Genomic DNA, 10,259 nt, shown 5'->3' on the forward strand with positions numbered 1-10,259 from the left:
TGATGGATTTAATACATTGTATGATTTACTTATAAAAGCCAGTAACATGGTTTAATTCTATGAATAATGATAGTTTGTAGCCCTGTTATCTACAAGCAAAAATCCTTTCAGTTGTGTTATAAGCTATTCTTTTCTATAATGTGATTGATATCAGATGATCCTCTTAAATCAGTCAAATTCCCAGTTAGATGTCTGTACGTATACAGTGCTGTGCAAAGTTTATAACAGTATGAAGCCGTTTCTTTCTACAATTCAAAAAAGTAAAACCTTTTATAAGCAGCTATAAAATTTATACAGGTAGTCCTCAATTTACAACAACAATTGGGACTGGAATTTTGGTTGTAAGTCAAGACACTATGTGACCAGACCTGATTTTTTTTACAGTGGTTGTTAAACAAATCACATGGTCATAAGTCCAAATCCTGCAATTGTTAAGCAAATCTCACGGTCATAAGTCCAAATCCACTTTCCCAAATGGACATTTTTTGCCGAAAACGAGCAAAAAATGTCACAGATCATGCTCATGGGATGCTGCAACCAGTTTTAAATGTGAGCTGGGGGGAGCACATTTTGATGGTGGCCAGAAGTGCTTTATGGGCCATTAAAACACCCTGAGGCCATCCTAACACTGAATGGTTGCTATAAGTGGAGAACTATCTGAAGAGATGTTGCCATTTTGAGAATGTAGAAAAAAAGTGGTTTAGTTAGTATGGTTTCCTAGGGGAAAAAGAAAAACAAAACAAAGCCAGACATTATGAAAAAACTGAAATTTAGAGAAAGTATATTTCCTCACTGGACTTGAAAAGCATGAATTATATAGATCAGCACATAATGATACTGTTTCACATATTTATAAAATTTCAAAATTGCATTTTTATTCAAATGGTAATTCAAATCTGGCTAGTGTTATAGCATAATATATTTTGTCTAAAGCTGCAATTCTTCATCTACTTACTTGGGGCTAAGTCCTATTAGAAGTCTGTTTTCACTTACTTCTCAGTAGACATCCATATATTTGTACATCCATATATTTTTCAACAATAAAGAAAATGGGAAAACATTGGAACGATCAATATAGTAATAAAGTAAGATTTTATTATTTGAATTTAAAACAATATGTAGACCTTAGTATAATCATGCAGAAATTAAAGGAATTCTTATTTTAAAACAAAGCTCTGAAAGTAAATATTCATGTTATGTAGCAATGGAAGTAGATTTGGATAGCTAAACATAACGATGTACTGTTTTCTACACAAAATACTGTCCTATGGACACTTAACTAGGATTTAATACCTGTTGATTCTAGGAAATCTGTTTCTGACTAAAGAGGACTAAAAGCCCCTAGGTTTTTAGTAAAACAGTTATTCCCAAATTACATTTATTTTATGTCAAATGGTAATAATACATTTATAAATGAAAGTACTAATTCTATCAGATTATGAACTTTCAGGTAGTGTCACCACCCTTCAAAGAAGCACCAAATTCTTCAATCAATAATTATTCATTTTGGAAAGTATTTAGTGTTCCAGATCTGGAGCAATAGCAACACTACTAACACTTAGTAATTTAGAATGTTGCATCTAAAATACATGCATCATTGTGAGTTCAGATAACAACAATGAAACCTTTGGAAACGTAAGAACAGTATTCAGTCAGACCAAAGGGCAATTTCTATGTGGCCAATCAGGTTTATCTGGGAGTTCACAAGAATATTAGAGTGCAGTGGCATTGTCACTGTTACACAGCAGCTACCATTCAGAAGCATACTGGCTCCAATTCCAGAAGAGAGAGAGAGAGAGAGTGTGTGTGTGTGTGTGTGTGTGCGCGCACATATACAGAGAAGGGGGATTCTCTTTGCTAAAGTTCCTATTCTGTTGTAATTTCATTTTTATTTCACTAGAATGCTTATGGAGATAAATGGCCTGAAAGGTGTTTCAGTTGTAGTGTGTAAGAATATAATCAGATATTCAACTAGAACTCTTTGTCATGGAAAGATCGATGTTTCCTTTATGATACATTTTAATATTGTTCTATCTGGCAAACATTTCGGTTTTGTTGTCAATAAATTTAAGAATATTCTCTATAAGGAACATTAACCCAAAAAAGTCAGAATAATATAGGAGTTCCCCTCGGTTTAGTCTACAGTATTGCAGTTAACTGGAACAGTTTGGTAGAACCCCATGCCTTAAATAGTTTTTCTCCAGACTGGTGCCAAATGTGCTGTGCGACAATGGTCTGATTTCTAAGCCAACATATTGGCTGAAAATTAGAGGCAATGCATTTCCAAAACACTTGAAGAGACCAGGTTGTAGAAAAAGTTCAAGTTCCAAAATTCTGAAAATACAATAGGAAAGCTAATGTAACCAGAAAAGTAAGATTTGTCATAAAATTTCATATGATGAGCTGTGTTTAATTCTGTTTCTCTAGTCTTCATATATTCAGTACCTAAACCTTACCTTCTAAGTATGTTGGAAAGTAATTACAATAGTTATTCATTAGCTGCTGTCAGCTGATGACATTTTCATGGATAGAGTCCATTATGGTAAATTCATAATTGCAAATTTCCAACTGCTTTTCTTTTCATCAGTACTAATATTTGCATTGGACTTGCAAAGTGCTTATCAGAACAACACTGAAAATAAACATTTAGGGGAATTAACAGGCATAGTAATGAATTTTTTTAAAAAATATAGTGCTTTTAGTAACGCTGATAATCCTTTTTTTTTGTAACCTTGTGATAATTTAGCCTGAATTTCAATATGGTTGAAAGGTACAAGAAATGAGATAAAATTGCTACACTTGAAGCCTTTTACTGTGATAGTTTTGTACTGAAAAGCCTAAGGGAAGATGTAATAGTTTGCCAAAATAAGGTGCCATCAGAGCTAGAACAGCATGTACGCTGCTATTCTGAAAATTATATTTAGTAAAATCATAATTCTATCCATTTTTTCTGTGCCATATTTCTACATCAAGACTATAAACATAACATGCCAAATTATATCAAACAAATTTGCACATAGGTCCTTTTTCCATATTATCTAAGTACATGAAGGCTAGAAACAGATCTGAGATGACAAGAAATTGCTTTGCACACACAAACAAAATGTGCCTCCATTACAGAGAGTCTGTTTAGTCTACCATAACTTTGAAGATTGTAGTAGGCATTTAAAACACATTTCAGCTACTTCAACTACCAGATACCTTTTTTTTCATAGGAAAGTCAGTCTGGAAGGCCAGTGGCACTTTTATACACATGAACAGATAACACGCCCATGACTACATGTTGAGATGATCAGCTTGATAAATTCAACTAAAAGGTGCTTTACTAAAGCATGATAGAAAATAAGATTGTCTCTTTGAACTTCTAATAATTTACATACTGAATTATTTCTATATAGAAGAAATACATGCAGGAGGCTTCTCTGAATTGTCAGTGTCTGTTGAAGCTGATGAGATAAAGCAGTTTCAAGATAGTAAAAATGGTCTTTTTATGATTTATTCTAAAGTGGTTCTGCTATGGCAATGTGCAGTTGCATGCTAAAATGATCCAGTCATCATCATAGGGCTTCCCTTTGTAGTTTCATTGCACAAATTCCTACCTTGAGGTATACGCTTTTGTTTGCACTACAGGTGCCAAACAATAACAACCACTCTGATGTTTTCTCTGCTGGGTTCAGTTACCCTTATCTGTTCTGTTTTTAATTATTTACTGATTTTCAGTGAGTTTTGCACTATTGCATCTGTCCATTTATTAGTCAAAATTAAAAGGTTTCTAACAATAGCAACTGATTTAAATTTTAATTATCCTGACAAAAACTATTATCTAGTGATATCAGAAACCAGCTAAATCTGATTGTCTATTTAGTCTAAATCTGATCTAGACTATTTTTTAATCTTGTTTTTTCATATACTCCCACCTGTCCCCTCCTGTCAATTTTTTAACTGACTAAAATGTAGTGTATTGTTATACTGCATTACTGAAGGTAGAAAATATATGGGTGCATTGCCATATTTTTTTAATAGGAAGGGTATATTCACTGAAAGCTTGTTAAGTTTTATTTCTGGCCAGCAGATGATAAAATAGAACATTTACTGAAAGGGCAGCAGACATAGTATTAAGTAGATCGAAATTATACAAGTTATTTGGTAGATAGGATAAAGATAATTTGGGCTGAAATGAAATTTCTGGCTATTAAAATTTATCTCAATGTACTCAGGAATAGTACAGTGAAATGTACTTAACTGTATTATTATGTAAAAGAAAATTGGTAATAGAATATATCAAAGCAATATTGCATATGATCCCACTATATAATGATTACTTTTTTAAAAAAGTATCTTGAATTCTTGTTCTTGGAATCTTGATGAAAGCCCTTTCCCCTTCCTCTGTTTGAGAAATTGTATCCATTCTAAGTTTATAAAAAAGTTTATGGCAAATCCCTTCCCATTTAATTTCAAAATTATGTTCTAAAATGTGTGCATTTATTAAAAAATAAACTAAGAGGAAGTTATGAAGTCCTGAAGTAGATTTGAAGCCTAGAATTATTAAAAATGCTTGGATATTCTGATACTATACTACTATAGTGGTATAAACAAACTAATCTAGTTTGTTGGATCTTACAGTATCTTCTCTTGCTAAGCTTTTACTTTTTCTATTAGCAATGCATTGCAACAATGGATTACTAGCTAATATTATTTAATTATTGTGTGTGATCAGATAAATGGTCAAATGTCGAGTTTCTCTACATTTACTAATGATATAAAACACTATTTTAATAGTTAAGGTGGTCAGCCCATTTTGGATACCCCAACTGAAACATAAATTTCCAAGACAACATGATTTAAACAAATTTTGTCTATTTATGAGATATGTTCTAAGTATCAGTTTGGATTGCATTCTTCCGTTTTATAACAGTGTTTAAACACTATGTACCAGCACTATTGAATGCATTCTAATAAATAAATCCTCACCACAGACTTCATAATTGGCAGTTCTTGTGGTATAGCCAAGTTGTTTTCCAAGTTTTATGGCCTAACATGCTAATACACTAACATGCTAATAAGACTAGAGCCTGAGACTTATGAGCAGAAGGAACATTAAATTACAGGAATTACAGGATTTTCCTGCCCCACACCCTGGAAAACCTGCCCCCGAGAATTCGAGCAGCAAATAAAACATCATAGGATAAGGTGTAAAGGATCATTGTGGGAGATATCTTGGATGAATGCAATTTGCTACACAGGGTGCTCCAGTTTGAGATGATTGAGAACTGATTGCATCGATTCTCATAGATTTTGGTAGAGATACTGGAGGAAAAATGAGTGAGAGTCTTTCACAAGCTTATTTCTCGTTTCCATAATTTTATTCCAAATCACAACATTTCTTGTGAAAGAATGTATGTTAAAGTTAAGATCCCTCAAAATAGCCTTTATAACCCATGAAGCATTGCTGAAAATCAAATTTTAACCATTTACTTGCAAAAGGTATGTAAATTATTTTTGTTTTTTAATGCTAAAATTATATATTTGGTAACATACATATTGTCTGTCATAGCCACTAGAGTTAACCTTTGTATTTACATTTGTAATGCGTGCTAGTCTTATAAATGAATTTATTAATTATTTTGGCACAATGTGGTCTTCCTGTATGTTCATAAAAAACTGTCTTGGAACAGGGCCTTTATGAAAACATAATTCTCAGTGAGATGTCCTTTTGAAACATTATGTAATAAAATTTATGAGGTAGAGGGCTACACACAAACACACAAACACACACAGCCTTAAAAGAGTATAGAAGCAATTAGACAATTTCTCTAATATATGAAAGGATGAAGTTGGCCCCAAATTAGAAAGTGTCGTCTTCTAATTCTCACTTTCCAGAGACCCAATCTTTGCCATATAAATATTTATAACAGTGGAAATAATATTGTCATACAATTACACAAATTGTATTACCTTCTGCTAAAGGGAAGAATGATCGAAATCTTCTCAGAGTTTAGAGATTAAATTTACTAATGTAATAAAAAACATGAATTTTGTCTTTTTCAGCAATTATCCAAAAAAAATATGGAAAAATGCTCAGTAAATAGAGTATTCAATAATTAAACAGTAAGTTCAGATATGTGTGTAGTTAAATATTACTGTGAATTTTTCTTCTCTTCATGCTTTGAGTTTTGAAATACTCTATGTGAAATAAATGATTTTATAAATGGAGAGGACCCTTCACTCAGGAATTTCTATACTTGTTAACAATGGATGTCAACATCTTAAACTTTAATTTCACCTTTAAAAGTACATACATATTAACTCTGTATTCTTATTATTTGCTAAACTAGGAATACAGATAGTGTCACTTGTAAGACTGTCACCGAATGTAAAGGAAATGCTTCCATTTTGTAAAAAAGATTTAGTGTTTGTACATTATACTATGTTACAGTGTGTAAAGTTCCATTCATTGTAGCATCACCTACTGTTATGTCTTTGGAACCACTGTAGGTAGAAAAGTAGGCAGTGTTTCAGAAGTTATTAATCTGACATCTTAATATGAAAACAGGTAACAGTCCTGTAATCACCAGTGTGCCACAAATGCATTTCTGAAATGCATAAATATACATTTCTATAAAAGCCAAATCTGTATTTGTATGTTAATTTTTCATTACATTGTAAAATACTGTAAAGTTGTATGTCCTAATTTTGAATTATAAAAATGTTTCCTACATAAAGGCATCAATATAGCAACTTTGTATGAAAGTAGCTTTCTAGAGTTTTATTTTATATATTAAAAAGTCTAAAGTTGCCAAAATACTCCTTGAAAATTTCAAAAGCTGTTTTAATCTTTTTTCCCGTCCATTGTGGCTCTTTTTAAACATTCCAGGCTTCTTTTGAAGCAATAGTGTTGTTCTTAAAAACATGCTGTATTTGTTTTTCAACAACCATATATTACCATTTAAGCTTGCTTTTACATTGATTTATCAGATGATGTCCATTTTGAAATGAATTCTGTAATACTGATAGCATTGTCCTCCCCAGAAGTGCCAGCTTCACAAAGAACTGTAGCATGGCAATAAAATATTGATTTTATTATATAGGAGTGTTCACTGTGTCTTCAATATTATAAGGGATGCTGTTTTCACATGTCCTGGATGTATGGTATTTTTCTTGATGTTCAAATTTGAAACAGACTGGCAGGAATCAAATATCTTTTAACGAACATGCTCAGAAATTTCTTTCAAGTGGACATAATATGTCTTTAGAATCTATACAGTGATAAAGCAGACCAGTGTCTGACCAAATCAACCCTGATTGTTTAATGTCATCAACAACTGGTCCTAATTATGCCTTAAATTAAAATGATTGGACTAGCAGAACAATTGTTTTCCTACTACCATATCACAGATGAGTTTATAAAACAAGGATCAAATTTATTTGTTGAATCAGATTATATATATATATATATATATATATATATATATATATATATATATATATATATATATATATATATATATATATATATCTTTTAATTCATAGGTATAAATGTGTGATATTTTTGCAATCAGGGTTTTTTCCTATGTTGAAAGATGTTAAATGGCCATGGTGGGATGATTGCAAAAATATCACACATTTATACCTATGAATTAAAAGAAATAAATATTTGACCTCTACAGGGAGGAGTCATAAAATATGGGTGTGTCTGGCTGAAGAGGCCCAAGAAGGCCGAAATAGTGCTATCCCAGTCTCCCATAAGTCTCAGAAGAAACAACATAAAATGTCTGACAGGCCTGAAAGTGATGAATAGAGATTTCATCCCACCATGGCCATTTAACATCTTTCAACATAGGAAAAAACCCTGATTGCAAAAATATCACACACACACACACACACACACACACACACACATATATATATATATATATATAGTTACTTCTTCGTAGGATTTATGTGTGTTTTTCCTCTAGCCAGGTTTTTCCTACGTAACCAAGGTTTTTCTGCAGCCCTAGCTCAGTAGAATCACATCCACTCGATTTTGGGCTTTTTTCCTTTCTGGCAGCCAGCAAGTTCTGGTGATCAAGATCAAGCAAGTTCAAGATCAGGAGGACCGATCACTAAGACTGAATGGAGATCGGGGACAGATCACTAAGACTGAATGGAGATTGGGGACAAATCTCCTCCTTTAGGCATGGAGAGTGGCCGAATGAAGGTGTGATAAACCCTGATAAAGGGCAAGAGAGTAGGTTAGGGAAACAGCAGAATGAGGAAGATAGGGGGGGTAAGGAAGAACAACACAGACCCATCACAAGATCATGGGTAAAACAAAGGGGTTTAGAGGAGGCAACGAAAGGCATAACAATGAGGGAGAGAGAGCCGGGAGAAATACCTTCAAAGCAATGCCTGATAACCCTGTGTTACCCCCCAGGGAGAGAAAGAGACAACACACAATGGGGAAGGAGGCAGGGGAAGGTGCATTGTCATCGGTCAGCATGACAAAGGCAGAAAAAAAGATAATTGCAGGGGGAAGGCAAGGGTGTGGGCCTGTTACACGCGCAATGACTAAATTGATCAGCATCACATAAAAGCAAGCAGCTTCTCAATGGGGATTTTATACTCTGACGAAGTCGGTAGGGGCCGACGAAAGCTTAGCACAAGTTTTAAAATAAAAATTTTATATATATATATATATATATATATATATATATATATATATATATATATATAATATTATAATATATAATATATATAATATTTTTCAAGAAAACTACTACTTTGTCTATGCAGATTCTCGGTCGTCCAGGTTATGGTTGTCCCAAAGGTGCTTTTTCAAAAGGCAGGTAAGAAGCCCCCACTCACCCAGATTAAAATATTCTTTATTCTTAATATTAAAAGGAATCAGTATGGAAAATTTCCCCTAAAGGAGAAGAGAAGAAAAATCTTAACAAAGGCAGAAAACAGCCATAGTCTTCTTACCATAGGAAAACAGCCTCAAGCAGAAACTTAGAGGCTGATCTTCAGGAATGGAGATATTGTATCCATTCAGAAAGACTGGGCCAATCTATTCATAAACAAAGAGCAGCCGAAACCCTAAATAAGCAACACAATAGGCAAGGAGTCCAAACTGACAAGATTAGCTCAAACAAACACCTAGGATTTGCATTTCTCCTTTTGCCTGTAGAGCCAGCCATGATCCCTACATGACCTCATAGGAATCTGGCAACAGCCATTAAAATATTGAAGGACATATTCTTGCACAGGAACAGGCATCTCAATCACAAAGCCCCAACGAATGTATAAAAGCCCACTTACTCTCAACCCCATTTTGTCAGCCACCCCAGAAATATGTTGCTGTCGCTAGTTTCTGGCTACCAAATAAACAGAGACTTTCTTTCCTGTAGCCTGCCTCCATTTTATTTCCAGCATCTTTCTCCCAGCTTGGAATCGGACTGGATTTTTCTTCCAACAGGCAAGTGGACTTTGTTTTTCCTTGAAGACATTTCACTTGTCATCCAAGAAAAGAAGCTTCTTGTAGGAGAAACAAAACATCTTCAAGGAAAAACAAAGTCCACTTGCCTTTTGAAAGAGCACCTTTGGGATAATACTTGCTTTCTGGACCTGTAATTGATGCAGTCTGAGGGCCTTTACTTGTATTTCTTGCATTTGCCAAGTTGAAGAAATTACCATTCTGACCTTCATTTGGGCCAGAAATGAAAGAGTGAGTAACAGTAGATATCCAAGAAGAAAGAATACGTACAATAGAAATACTGGCTTTCACTCTTACATTAATCTCATAATTGCTTCTGTTATGCGTGGTCCATTAACAATCTTTATTAACATTTTAAAAAAATTAATTGACCAAATATGTTTATGCATTCTTATTTGAGAGTGTATTAATGAAATTGTTTCAATTGATTGTTTAAAGTTACAGTTTCTCCTCTAAAGTTTATTACACAAACTGCAAAACATCAGGCAAAAAAAGAAAAACTGTTGGTTGTCATTAGTAAATGGTTGCTTTAATAAACTTATTTTCATAGGTTTCATAGTTTTATTGCTCACTTCAGAGACTGAAATACATCAAACAACAATATGCTTTGAATGTTTATGGCTCAGCACATAATGTGAACCTAAGCAGCTGCTATGCATGGAGTAAATCAAGGAGAGCTAAACGTATATGTATAGCTTTTTATGTGTATAACAGCGAGAATTTCAAATACTGGAATTTTCCCCCTTTCTGTAATAAAGTACACTTCTGATGTCGTTTCTTTTCT

This window comes from Pituophis catenifer, unplaced genomic scaffold (genome assembly GCF_029215685.1).
Source record: "Pituophis catenifer annectens isolate HBS135680 unplaced genomic scaffold, rPitCat1.0.hap2 SCAF_7, whole genome shotgun sequence".
Taxonomy (NCBI): Eukaryota; Metazoa; Chordata; class Lepidosauria; order Squamata; family Colubridae; genus Pituophis; species Pituophis catenifer.